Consider the following 14,176-nt stretch of genomic DNA (forward strand, 5'->3'; position numbering starts at 1 on the left):
CCTCAGCCGTTCTGGGATTCTGTGACAGGATAAACTGAAATGTGACTTGTCTAAATTCTTTCTTTCCTAAAGCTGGTCCAACCAGGTAGACTTCCTCCGGGAGAGTTGTGATCAAAATTGATACTTAACTTGATTCATTGCTTCCAGGAATAGGATGTGTCCGTTTCTCATATTAAGGACTTCTTGAGGTAGTAACATTTGCATTATATTTAGTCTTCTAGATCTTTTTTCCCTCTCAATTGCAGAGATCAATGGAATGACTTTTTTACTGCTGTTGTCAGTAACAGATGTCCCCTGTTTTATTTAGTTAAGGAAGTGAATCTGCAGCCTCAGGGCTGAATGCACAATATCAGATCATGTTTTGGCAACCCATGGCAGCCTGAAGTTTTTCATGTTACTGTCAAGTGGCACTCAGCTGTATGTTAACGTGAGGCCCACCAAATGTGCTTGAAAGTCTGTTTTGTGCTCAGCAGTGAGATGGTTTCCTACCCCTTTATATAGTTTGTGGCTTTCTGACAGGAATAACTTAGGTTGCAGTTTCTGGAGCTGTCTTCCCATAAACAAGAACAGGAACTTTTCATATATAAAGCACTCCAGTGCCTGTTATCCTCTGGCTGGGTCAGTCTTGCTGGAATAAAGTCCTAGAAAATTTCCTCTCATAGCCTGCCTACTGCCTTTTCAGCAGAGTTGGGAAATTGGGTGCATTTGTGGTCCATTTATTTCTCATCATGTTTCATTTACATCTCCAGCAACCATTAAGGACACTCTACTCCTCTTTTTGGCAAATAGCAAAGCTGTGTAGACGTTGATTCTGGCAAATATGGTTGGCTGGTCTCAGTTTCTGGCAGAATATTCTGTAAATTGCTTTCAACCATAGAGATGTGCCAGAGAGGAGGGAACTTTGAGTTGAACAATATAAGCATTTTAAAAACTTTCATAAAAAAAAAACCATGGAATGAAGATGGTTTTGACTGAAAAGAAAGTTTTGATTTGGAGAAACTGTGTCTACATAAAAGGTTTCAAGTTAAGAAAACTTAAATTATCCATTTGGAAAATATGTTAGTTAAAAGATTCCCAAGAAGGAAACATTTCTAAGGAAAATCTGGAACAGTTTATTTTCTTTACAGACATGGTCAATCAAATTCCTCATTTCTTAGCAAAGAAATCCTGAACAAAAGTGTTATGCATCATGCTGGTTTTGATTGCACAGACTTTTTAATTAAATCAAGTTTGACAACATATGCTATTGTCCCCACAAGCAGGTATAAACAACTGTTACTGTCTGTGATTTACATAGCTAGTCTGACTGATTTGAAGTTAGTTATGAATACCCCTACAGGTTAGAAAATTAATGTATGCCATTATTTTCAATTAAATAGGCATCTGCTCTACTGATTTAGGAACCTAATTTTAAGCATAAGCATACAAACTTGACAGTTTTGCTCAAGTAGGAGTGGTATACAAAAATCAAAGAGATAATAAAATGAATAATAGACAAACACACAAAAAAAATTAAGCATGCAAAATTCCTTTGAAGAAGAGCATGCCTCTTGTGCATGGTACACATCTTGGAGACTTTTTTTTTATTTCCATATATCTTTTCCCTGACTATTATTTTTAAAACCTCTTTAAAAGGTTTTAATTTAAGCAAAATACTTGTCAGTCCATACTTACCAATGCCAAACATTTATTTGGAAATACAAATGCTATGATGAAATGTCTTTTTTTAGTTCAGCATCATAAAATTTGCCCAAAATAAGTTAGCATCTGTGTACAACAGCCAATTCCTTGATCAGTATGTTAGATTTGTTAGGCCTAAAGTTAAAGACATGATGATTATTCTCAGTGCCATTAAGTTTAATGAACTCCAGTGCCTTAACGTTTAACTGCAGATAATACTGGAGGACATTTGTCTTCCTTATTCTGATGTGATAGGCCAATTCACACACCTGAAAAATGCGATTTATTTAGTACTTCAGTGCTTGTCTAATTTTAGGGATAGATTAGATGAATATTAAATCTGAGATGCTCCCAGGTCATATGAACAGAGTTTGTAAAAAAAAACCTCAGAGGTACTTTGGAAGTGTGATTCTTTTCTCCATTGCCTTCCTCGGGCTCCCACAGCGTGCTGTAACTGAAATGAAAGCTGAAAACAGTACAAGGGAAAATGAGCTGCCTTTTACAGTTTTTTATTAGAAATACTTGCAAGTTTCATATAATTTAGTAAAACGACAGCTGTATGCATGAGTGGCAGCTTTGAATCCTAATGCTCCTTATCTCTTTTGGAGTGATTCATTTCAGGGAAAAGAAGCTGTACTGTGATAAAAACAGGAAGTTAATTGCTCAGAATAAAAGATGAATAAAAACCCAAGTGGCTGCTCAGTGCTTTTTCTGTCATATTATGAGCAATAAGCATGTATACAGAACAGATCTGTGGGGGCCATTTGGAAGATTTTAAAAATGTCTTTCTCTGGTGCAAGAGATTCAGATACATGCAGCTGAGTTATACTTGCCAGTAACTTCTGCTCAGAAGCAAATTAGAATGATATCATTTGAAAGAAGGCAGTAAGAACTTTAAATTATTGGGCAGCCCTTTAAAACTGTCATGGAGAATTTTAAAAATACCAAAATCATGAACGAATGAGACTATCAGCAATGTTTACAAAAGAATCAAAGTGACTTAGGAGCCACGAAGTGTAATCCTTCACTCCACAGCAATCATGTTACCAGCAGCAGGTACAGGACTTGCTCTGTGCAACCTCTTTCCATCATGAAGTTAATGTTTCAGCATCCCAGTGGCAAAGGAAAATATATCCAAGGATCTATATTAGTGGTTTGAGCTGCCATTTTTTCCTTTTCAGTGGAAATCTCATCCCTTCATCCTGCTCTTTTAAGATAACACCACAAAATTACTGTCCATTTCTGTGAAGAGCTGAGAGACCTGCACTGAACTCTCAACAAAAACATGGACATGGATGAGAAACATCGCTCTAAATCAGGCTATTGTTTTAGCTGGATTTTCTTTTGAGTGGGAAGGGTTTCTATGTTTGAGAGATTTTTTTTCCCACTGAAATAAATTGTAAGTATGTGTTTAATAGCTTGATTCTTATTTTTTTCTGTGTTTGGTTAAATCAAATCATTCCCTATAAGAACAACAAAACTTGTCCTTCTGTTCTTTTAACAATGTAGTATAAATGCTGTATATTTACAGTCCCTTCATAATCACTATACTTAAGTTTCACCCTCTTTAAACTCTCAACAATGTAATCAGAGTTTCTAAAAGCCCTAAATAAAAGATCCTGCTCTGGTCTGCATCCTCAGTCCTGTTAGGAATCATATCAAAGGTCAAATACATCCAGCCTGAACAGAGAAGGATTTAGTGAAACTATTTTGCAACTGATACTTAAAAAAAATTTAACTGAGTATGAGTTTAGCAAAGGGTGTACTTTGAGAGTCCTTCATAAAGGACTATGTGTATGTTGAACTGTGTGTATATCAAAATGCTTATTCAGGCAGCAAAATTAAGAAACATAATTATGTAAGTATATCACAACTAATCAACCATTTCAATAAAATTCAACCACATACTTTAGTTGTATAAAACTGCAGCATGGAGCATGAACTTTATTCATTCCTGAATAGCTATATATTAATCATTCCATATCCATATCCATATGCATTCAAGAATACTTACCGCGTTATTTCAGAGGGCTCAAAAATCATAAATCAGTGGGATTTTTTCCCCTGCTTACATTTATCTTACATTTGCCACAGTGGGCTTATGCAGTCTTAAAGGCCAGCAATGTGTGTACCAGATGGGCAGAAAGCCCGTCAGATGTGATACTGAAACATAACGGAGGAAATGGGATTCTCATTCGCCTATGTGTTTATTTATAGCTATTTCCAAAATACAGTCATACCATCTAAATTAATATCTCAGTTTTATTATTTATGAAGAAATATTCCAATATGATTAAGTCAACAATGTCAACAGCAGCACTGAGAGAAACCTCTTATCAGCATTTCTGTTCAAAGGGATAATTGCTATTACCCTACAGCTCTTTCTGTTCTTATCTATTCCCTTACCAAGTGAAATACTACCAGTTTTCTCAGTTGTTCAGTGCCTACCCATCCACAATCAGTTACATGCAATTTTTTTGCTTTCCATAGGTCTTCCAGCTTTTTATGGTTTTAGTTTTTAGACTGTCTCTCAGCAGTCCCATAGTGTAGTGCCAACAGGTGGACTTGTGCAGGCAGCAGGTAGATAAGTCTCGCATGTCTTGTGTCTGCTTGCAAAAGAGGTTTCTTTCCATCCCTACTTTCTTTGTCTCTAGGCAAGAGCTTTCTCCATTATTCATGTTTATCCTTCTCCATCTTCCTGCTAAGGAGAGATGATCTGAGCATAGAAGTGGACTATCTGTAAGAGGAAAATATACCCAGGTTAGATGAAAACAAGTCCTGCTCATGCTCCAGTAGCACAGTTGCTGGTTTCTAGCTCTGCGACAGTGAGGCTGGTGCACCTGGAGGCTGTTCCAGTAATAGGCTCGACAGCGGGAGCTGCTTTGGAAAATGTCCAAGCCTGTGGTCCTTTGCCACTAACATCTCCAGGCAAGGTAGGATGTGGCAAACTAAAGCCGAGTCCAACAGCATGACACTGGCAAATTGACTTTGAACTGTTTAAGATGGAAATTCAACAGCAGGGCCTAGTGCTTAGAAGCTGTGAGCCACAGTTTCAGCTATTTTCAGGATTTTAATTGAAATGAAATGGATCTGTCAGGGGTCTAGGGAGATGCTCTGAGGCTCCATCTTTCACTTTCTTCTAAATGTCACTATATGTAAATATTTTTAGCTTTGTTTTAAGAGACAATAAATCAAATAGATAATTATACATCAACACCATGAAACAGATATTTTGCCTCAAAGTCACTGATCTTCTTAGTGGAGATTATAGATAAATATTGATTATAAATAAATATCTTTTACCTTACTGTCCTCATAAAACTAGAGGGCAAGGAAGAGGAACAGAGTTATTCTAGTTTGGAAGAAGAGAAGTAGCTGACTACAAATTCTTATTTCTTATATTTCAGAAAAGCTACAGATACATAACACATTAAAATACACATATATAAATATTTCCCCCATTTTCAAATTTAAAAAGAGTAAGGAAAACATAATTTTTCTTGCATTTAAAAAGTGTGGGTCTCCTTGAACAATGCTAATGTTAGAAATTTGAGTGTTGGAAGAGAGAGTTCCTGGGTCATTGGCTATTCTGAATCAGAGTTGCAACCGTTTCAGTTTTGCTGGCTTTAGTACAGAAAGACTGAAATTTTTATTTATTCATTTAATCCTTTACCAATAATCTGTTGGTTCTGTTTACATGTGCATAGCTTGGGAAAGCATTGTGCAATGCCATCCCTTTCTGTGTTGTTACTGAAAGCACAGAGAGGAAGTCAGGATTGTACTACTGCACAAAAATATGTGCCTTTGCAGGTGAATGCCTTCTAGCATTTTAATTTATTGGCAAATTTGTCTTGGTCTCATCCTAGTTGAACATTTTTATCTGTATTATAAAATTCCTTTCTTGTTTTTGATACTTGTTCTCAATCAGAGCCCTCTGAACCAAATAATTTTTTTTTTTTTTTTTTCCGTGTTGGTATATAACCAATACACAGCTTGGCTCCTAGGAGTTACAATGGATATTTTGTTGACCTTTCTTTCAACCTTCATTTTATTTTCTTACTTTTCTCAGTCACAATCCCCCATCCCTTTCAGAGGGTTGTCACAGACATATGTTCACTAAAGATTACGCAGTGGCAGTTCTGTCTCAGCTTTTAAAATAGGTAATTATTTTTCTGAATTTACTTGTTTGAGCAGAAGAGGATGCATTGTGTGCGGAAGTGTTTTAACTTCAACAGCACTGCATTTTGAACCTAGCCTTCTAGGATTACTTTCTACCTAATTCATTTGTGCTTACTCTGATGTCCCCTGATGTATTTTGAGACATACAGTACTCCCAGAGAGCAGAATTTCTGTGTTGGAAAGCAACAGGTCAAGTAATGATAAGGCAGGAGGAGAAAATAGAAAAAAAATAAAACTATGCTTCCATAGGTTTTGTCCTTCTTTAAGGTGGATAACTACACCACCATTTCCTTTATTAACCTGACAGAGAACTTGTTTGTGCTTTAAGGGTTCTGATCTAGGAAAGCACTGAAATAAGTATGTAACTTTGAGCAAGTATAAAGTCCTATTTGCTACTCTAAGCAACTATGCCTACTAGCACTACACAGTGAAATTAAGAGAGTGTTTAAATAAAAGAAAAGAAAAAAGGAAAGAAAGATGTTCCTATTTAAGCTATCTCATCCTGGGATTGTTCAAGCAGTCTGAGTTAAAAAGGTGTAAAACAAAAATGTGAGCAGGAGTTAAAGTGGTATAAAATAAAAACATGTCTCAAGTTCACTGTGCATCCAGTCCACAGGAACAAAATATATGTTTGAAAGATTTATCTGAAAATACTGTGCTTAAAATGTTTACCAGTGATGACAATATAATCAAAATAATTAAAAAACTGGAAGTTGTGAAGATGTGAAGAACACAAGACATGAGTAAGGTATATTTGGAAATACACTGAGCACGGGGATACCTCAGCTATCACAGGGACACAGAAATACCAGCAGGTAATGGTTCAGCACAGGAAATCAGTAACCTCTACTTCTGCAGGAATTAATACCCGAAGGCAGTATCTGAACTTCTTTTTGTCTCCCAGGGTAATTTATTACTATCTGAAATTATTTCAATTTGTGCAAACACTTCACAAGTAGCAAAATTCTCAATGTAAAAGTGATAATATATATTCCATCCCTGATTCTGATACGCTTGGTGAAGTTGCATCTAATCATTTCGTACTCCCTTCTACGTAGAAGAAACTTTCTCTAAACAAATTTTCTCAAAGCAAATGCCTTGTGAAAACTCTCCTAAAAATTCCACCTTTCCATTGACAACAGTTTGGTTGCTAACAAGCTGAAGCCATGTCTGTAAGACTGACTAATACAGCCATATTGTTTCCATGTCCTCCCCATATGTGTGTCTGCAGCCATCTGTTGTCTCTTGGCTTACACTGTTAAGTCCTTTAGAGAAGCGGGTTTTTTCTTTGTTTGTACGGCACCCAGCAGAGCAAGGTCTTGGCCTGATGAGGGCCTGTGAGTGATACAGTTAAATAATAGAAAAGTTAAATTAGTAAATAAATTAAAATTTTGTTTTAAATTCCACTGTACGTAATTCATTGTTCAAAAACAGTGGTTTTGGCTTTAAATGTCAGCATATGCTGTAGAATTTTCTGTGGTTGGCATAGATCATAAAAAATTATGGGGGTGTCAACCAACATTCAACTCTCAGGCATTCAAGATTAGAAGGTTAAATCATGTATTTAATTGTTAGATTCAGAAATAAAAACTAAATTCTCACAAATGGGAAACAGTAACCACTGCTTTTTACTCCAGGGAAATTTGCATAAAATTAAGTGAGAAAGCAATTTATACCATACATCTGAATCTTGTTTGATGTGTAAAATTCTACCAATATCCAAAAGGTGTACTCTGTGTGTGTTTTATGAATAAGCACTTAAGTACTGATAAGACCCTTAGCAAATCCCTGGCTTCAGGATTTCCATGCATCAATCTCATTTTTCCCATTATTTTCCTTTAAATATTGTGATACATCATCAGAATTATTTTCTAATTTGCCCTGACAATTTGCCAAGATTCAGGGAATGTTTCTTCCTTAGTGCTCTTATTATGAACACTAAAAGAATTAAAAATTTTATTGGGTAAATTAATATAGGAAAAGTCTAAGTGCTATTAACTACAAAAAAAAACCCACCTCTAGTTAAAGAAATCCCTGATCTGCAAATCTGTATAGCCTGGGAGAGTATTCTGGGCAGTACCATTACATGTTTATATCATGACATACATCTTTCATTACACTTTACCCTACCCATCATCGACCAGCATCAAACAAGACACCAAGAAGACTGGGCCATTCCTCCAACACAGTTCTGTCACTTTCTGTGTTATGTTCTTCATTGCAGCATTATTGCTTAAACACCTTAAATAACTTTAAATACTCTTCTCTTTGAAGGTGGTTTCCTTTCTGCTGCACTTAACACTTGGTAGTGCTGCCAAGTGAATTCATATTCAGGATTCAGCTTTAAGATGAATGGAGTTTTGCTACTCTGAGTGTTCATGAATGAATTGCTTGGACATATATTGTTGTAAGCCTTTGACAACAGAGTTTACTCTTCCCTGAGTTTCTACATGAGTAAACCAGACAAAAATACAATTTTTCTTTCATTTCCCGAACAGTAAGACTGAAAACTAAATGATATTATGAAAGAAAGACTTTACAGTCCTGATTTTGTGAGTTCATATTTCCTGTTTTCCAGCCTTTATACTTCTGTGTGAAGCTCCATGTCATGTATTTGGGAGAAAACTTGTGTAAACTCGTAAAAACAAGGTTGGGAAAGAGTGGCTTCTGCCAAAACTGTATTTCTTCAGACCTTGGCTTGTGTAGGATGCTAAATTCCAGTGCCCTTACCCATGTCCTCAAACCTTATTACAGCTTGTAAAGTGATAAGCTGTAAAAGGATAGGATTGCAATATCAAAACTGTAAAACTTTCTGTAATCTGTTCTTGAAGGTTCTGACCACTTTGAGTTAGTCACAGCTGTTTTTCTGAAACAGTAAAATTTGATGAAAAATGGGGCATCACTGATCTCATTATGAGCTCAGGAGACAAGGAAGGTTGTAAAAAATTTATTTCCATAGCTGTCTTTGTAAAGGTGAGAAAATAGATGAAAAGAAAGGTAATAAAAAGGGAAGAGCAAGCTTTGGACAAATGGAGAGCACCAGAAATGTATAGATTGTGGAATAAAATAGAAAAGAAATAGCAAATAATTACTCATGAAAAAATTGGTTTTCATGGCAAAAGAAAAAAGGAAATGTAACAATGTAAGCAAAGTTCTGGATGTGGGTAAGAAGAAAGACAAATATGAGAAACATAAATATAAGTCAAGTTTTTTGCAGATTCCGTCTTGCCACAACAAGGAAAACAGTTGGAGATGTGTATATGGAGGCACTCAAATAGAGTCTTGCTTTGACTGGAGACATAAATACTAGTCTGCTTTATGTTGTTAGTGAAACGTAAATCAACGTGACATCACAAATAATCTACTTCCTTTTCATTCTCATATTCAATTCAAGATGTTACTGATTATCTGTAGGGCTCTAAATTATCTGGAATGTTGAAGGTGTGGAAAAGTTTTTTGAGGACCCTGGGACTAAATTTTCAGAAAGTATAAAATTGTTTTTCTGCAAGATTGCATCATTAAATTTGCACATCTTGGTGTCCCGTGTCTGATGCAGTGATTCCTTTGTTTGATTTGCTGCTTGATTTAATTTTTTCCTCATATGCAGCTCCCAATATTAGAAAATCTTGAGCTTATATGCTTTATAGGACATGTTGTTCAGTAAATTGACACTGATTTTTTTATTTTGGTTAGTTATTTAAATGATTAATTTTTATTTTGTGGTCAACTGGTTAACCTTTGAGAGCTGTAGCTGAATGAGCTGGAATCACTGTTCACATGTTTCTGGTACTGTGTGTGTCAGTTCGGATGAAAAGTTGGTTTCTCAAGGAAGCATAGACTATAATGTTTTTCTGTTGACTTACATTTGGCCTGTTCAAAGAATTTATAAGTCTCTGTTCATGCATAAGAGAGATCAAATCAGCACTGCTATTTGTACACAAAATAAAAATGGTATCCAGGGTACTCACTTTCTCAGCACAGTGAGACATAAAAGTTGGCACTCAAAGTGCAGTGAATATTAACGGGACAAGAATCGAGAGCATCTGCACAATGCTGGCTATAAATCAGTTGTTTCATCTTTTACTGCGAAAGAATTTAACTTTAGAATACTTTAAAAAATTGTCATTTTTTCTGAGGGGCTTTGTGATTTTGCTGCTTTCCTTTACAAAACATTAAAACATTCATAATTCGCAGAACAATTTTAGAAAGATACTGTGAAAAGACTAGTCTTAGAAATGTTGATTACAAGAGACCTCCGCTCAAGCTGCTACTTGGAGCAGGACAATCACTAACATCAGGTCAGTGACTTTGAATAGAAACTCTACCGCTTCTATGAGTAACCTCTTCCGGTGCTGCACTGTTCTTCTAATGAAGAATATTTTCCTAACGACCAATATGAACCTTCTGAGGGGCAATTTTGGGCCATGGTCCCTTCTATATCATCTGCCATTGCTGGGTAGAGTTTGATTACATCATCTTTGTAGCTCCATGTATTTGCAGGCTCCCAGCAGATCCCCCTTAGGCTCCTCTTTGCCAAAATAAGCAAAGCAAGCTCCCTCAGCCTGACCTCTAGGCCTGTAACCATCATGGTAGCCCTGCACTGGACTCTCTCCAGTTTCTCAACATCCTTCTTGAACTGGAGGCCCAAAACATTATTCAAGGTGAGGGCTCACAAGCACTGAGTAGAGGGGGGTAATGACTTTCCTGGATCTGCTGACCACATTCCTCCTAATGTAGCCAGTGCACTGTTTACATTGTTTGTGATAAAAGAACTTTATTAGTTTATAAACAACTCAGCAGCCACTATAGCCTCCAGATCCTTTTCAGCAGGCCTGAAACATAGCAAGTTTCTTTCCTGTGTGCACTGGTGCATTGGATTTTTTCTCCTCAGATGCAGAATTCTGCACTTATTGCAGTTTCTAAAGCAGAAACCTCAAAAACGTTTCTTTTGCCTAGTTTTCCAGTGCCTCATGGTGTTTCTGAATTGAAGTTCTACCAATCAGCACTGCAGTCACACCTCCCTATTTTGCATCATCTGAAAATCTACTGAGTGTAAATTCTGTGTCCTCATATGGGCTGTTGATGAAGATACTGAACAGTATCCTTGTAGCAGTCCATTGGCTACTGTGCTCATTTCCAGCCACATTGACTCTAGCCTTTGAGCTTGGGCATCTGACCAATTTTCAGCCCACCTACAGTCCTTTTGTTTAGCCCATACTTTGTCATATTATAGATGATCACACTTTTGGAAATAAGTGTCAAAAGCCTAACTAAAGTAAAAGCATATTTCATTCACGCCTCTCCCTCATCTTCACGGCCAGTCATTTCATCAGTTCAGGCAACCAGATTGGTCAAGCATGATTTGCTCTTGGTAAATCCTTGTTGAGTTTTCTTGATTATTGTCTTGTCCTTTACATGTTGGAAATTGATTCCAAGAGGACATGCTCCACGATTTTTCCAAGAACTAAGGTGAGGCCCAGCATTGTATAGTTTCTTAGATCCTTCTTCTCACTTTTCTTGAATATGGATGTATTCTCCAGTCATCATGTATGTCCTGTAATAGCAGTGATTTTTCACGGATGATAGCCAGTGGTGTTGCAATCATATCGTCAGCTTTTTCAGCACCCATGGGTGTATCCCAAGTGGCCCCATGTATTTGAATGCATACTGCTTCTTCAGGTATTCACTAACCTATTGCCTCCCTGACTCTTAGACATCCCTCTCCTTCCTAAACTGTACATGCAGAAGTCTGGGAGCAGACTTGGCCTAAAAAGTGAGAGGCAAAAATGGAATTGAGTGCTGCAGCCTTTTCTGTATTATCTATCACTATCTTACCTCCTATAGTAATCAATATACCTACATTTTCTTTTAACCTCCTTTTGTTGCTTTCATACTTATAAAATTCCTTCTTGTTACCCTTTAATGTCCTTCATTAATTTTAGCTCCAGCTGGGTTTTGTGCTTCCTTGTTTTGTTCCTGTGCCCAAACAATGACTGTGTGCTTGTCCTTTGTTTCCTGTCATTGTTTCCACATATGTGCTCTCCATTTTCACCATTTCCATCTCCATATGTGCTTTTCCCATTTTAAGAAGCTCCTTACTCAGCCAAGTGCACTCTCTGCATACCTTGTCTGTATGTGCTGCTTCCTCATGTATTTCTGGGTTAGGTCCCCATTCTGTGACAAAGTCCTCCCCATTGTATTAGCTAGTCTGTTCACAAAGATGTTCTTCCCTCTCTTTGCCAGGTATACCTATTCTCTAAGTTGTCTTTCCTCATGAAATTGGGTGTCACAAGCAAAGTAGTTGAAGCCCAGCTAGTGCCACCAAGTACGTAGTCATATGTGGTCTAAGGGATATATCTGCTGCTATCCAGGCTTCTCCCTTTTGCCATAGAATTAAAGAGAAACACCACCAGGATTCCTGTCCCCTTCACCCTTTCTCAGGAGCCCTACAGTCACTTTTGAAGTGAAATGGTTTCACATCACCGTGTCATTGGTGTATGTATGAATAATAAGAAAAAAAAGTCAGAACATTAGGTGACCCCCAAACAGTCTTTCAGCAACACCACAAGTTGTGGCTCCATGCAAGCAGAAAACCTCCTTATCTGATAAGTCTGGCCAGAAGAGAGTCACCAACCACTCTGTCACTCATCACTTTCTCTTAGTAGCACTCTGATATGGTGTCCAACCTGGATTCTTCCTCTGAAGGAGCTTGTTCTTCCCCTCTGTGGCCTGGGTCCTGCACCACTGGGCAGCTCTCCTGTTGCCAGAAGTCACAAGCTTCCAGTTTCCACCTTCTTAGGAGTGCATGTCTTTTTTCCACTGTGTCTTGCCTCAGTTGCACTTTCCCTGTCTGTTGCATAAGCTTTTACACCTTGAAAGATCCTGTCAGTCACCTGTTTGTTACCCTGATGCAATAAAACACACTTGCCTCTTCTTGCAGCTCTTCACCTGCTGCTGTGGCAACTACAACAGAGCAAGCCTCCCTCCAGGGAGGTCACCCTCAGGGGTCCAACTGCACAGAGGTCGCCACAGCACTGCCAGTGACAGCAGAGACAGTGGTTATGTCTTGTAGCAAGTTGTCACAATTTGTTGCCTTCTTATGCAAACAGCACATCTGGGTCTCTCATGTGTCAAGTGCCAAGGTAACTGTCTTGCACATCCCACTGGCAGCACTCCTTGATGCCCTTCCTGAGGGTGCTAGATAAGTCAGGAACTCCAAGGGAATTCACTCAGCCTTGTGCAAGATTTCCCACTTGACAGGAAGCCTCTTGCACTGTCTGTGAGTTCCCAGCCACAGTACCTTCGTTTGTGTGTGCTGCATCTGCCGAACGTTTCTGCTCCCCATGCCGGATCCTAACGAGCTGAAAGAATGGTGGATGTAGTTTACTCAGCACTGGTCTCAAGTGCCAAATGAAGAGGTACTGTTGTACAGTTGAAAAGGTTAGTTTCAGAATCTCCCCAAGTGGATAGAACTGTCCAAAAGCATTTGAAAATCAATTTATTGCGGTTCTAATCCATGAATAAGAAAAAATAGTGTTGGAAACATGGAAATATTTATTACCAGAAGTTAGATTTGCTTATTCACTTGTAGGAGATAAACTGGGTTTCAATTACTGGCTAATGATTTTAGAATTTCATTATGTTATTTTATAGTAAAATACTCAAATATTGTTGCCTTTCCCTATCTTACAGCTGCACTTGCTGTGCACTGGCAATTTAAACTTTATGGTAGATTATTTCTTGCAATCATTAGCTGTATGTACTAGGAAAAGGTCTTCTGGAGGGACATTGCGTGAACAGAAATAACAATGCAGATAGGCCTGTATAGGCTGTGACAGAACTGCAGACTTTGAAGGAGATTAGTCTTTCAGCAACTATACATTGGAAATATAAAATCAATCTCTTTGAGGCTTAAGTGGTCAAAGTATAAGGTTGAGTAGAATAAGGTGAGGGTATATTAATTTAAGGATAAACAGCAAAGAAAAAATGTTTAATATCTGGAGATTGTACAGTGAAAAAAGTGTGTAGGGAAAAAGTGATATTGGTAGATCTTGCAAAATGCTACTGTTAAATTTCTTTTTATCAATTGCTTTTGAATATATGCTATATCAGTGCAGTTTCCTTTTCTTGTCTCTGACTCAGTTTCTGATGGAGATTAAGATCACATGTACCATTAAATCATGATTGATTCATTCTCTTTATTCTAGGTGATCAGTTTGGGATTTATTTCATTTGAAATGTAATTCATACTGTAATATTCAGCGATCTCCCATCAAACAAGAGTATGATAGAACTGCAAAACTCCTAAGAAAAACAA

The 14,176-nt window shown here is 37.5% G+C and overlaps 1 protein-coding gene across 7 annotated transcripts in view; it reads left to right on the forward strand.

Moving 5' to 3' along the window:
• Window positions 1-14,176, forward strand: part of TBC1D5 (TBC1 domain family member 5) — a 329,005-nt gene that overhangs the window by 284,826 nt on the left and 30,003 nt on the right. The window lies entirely within an intron of this gene.

This window comes from Strix uralensis, chromosome 1, assembly GCF_047716275.1.
Source record: "Strix uralensis isolate ZFMK-TIS-50842 chromosome 1, bStrUra1, whole genome shotgun sequence".
Classification (NCBI taxonomy): Eukaryota; Metazoa; Chordata; class Aves; order Strigiformes; family Strigidae; genus Strix; species Strix uralensis.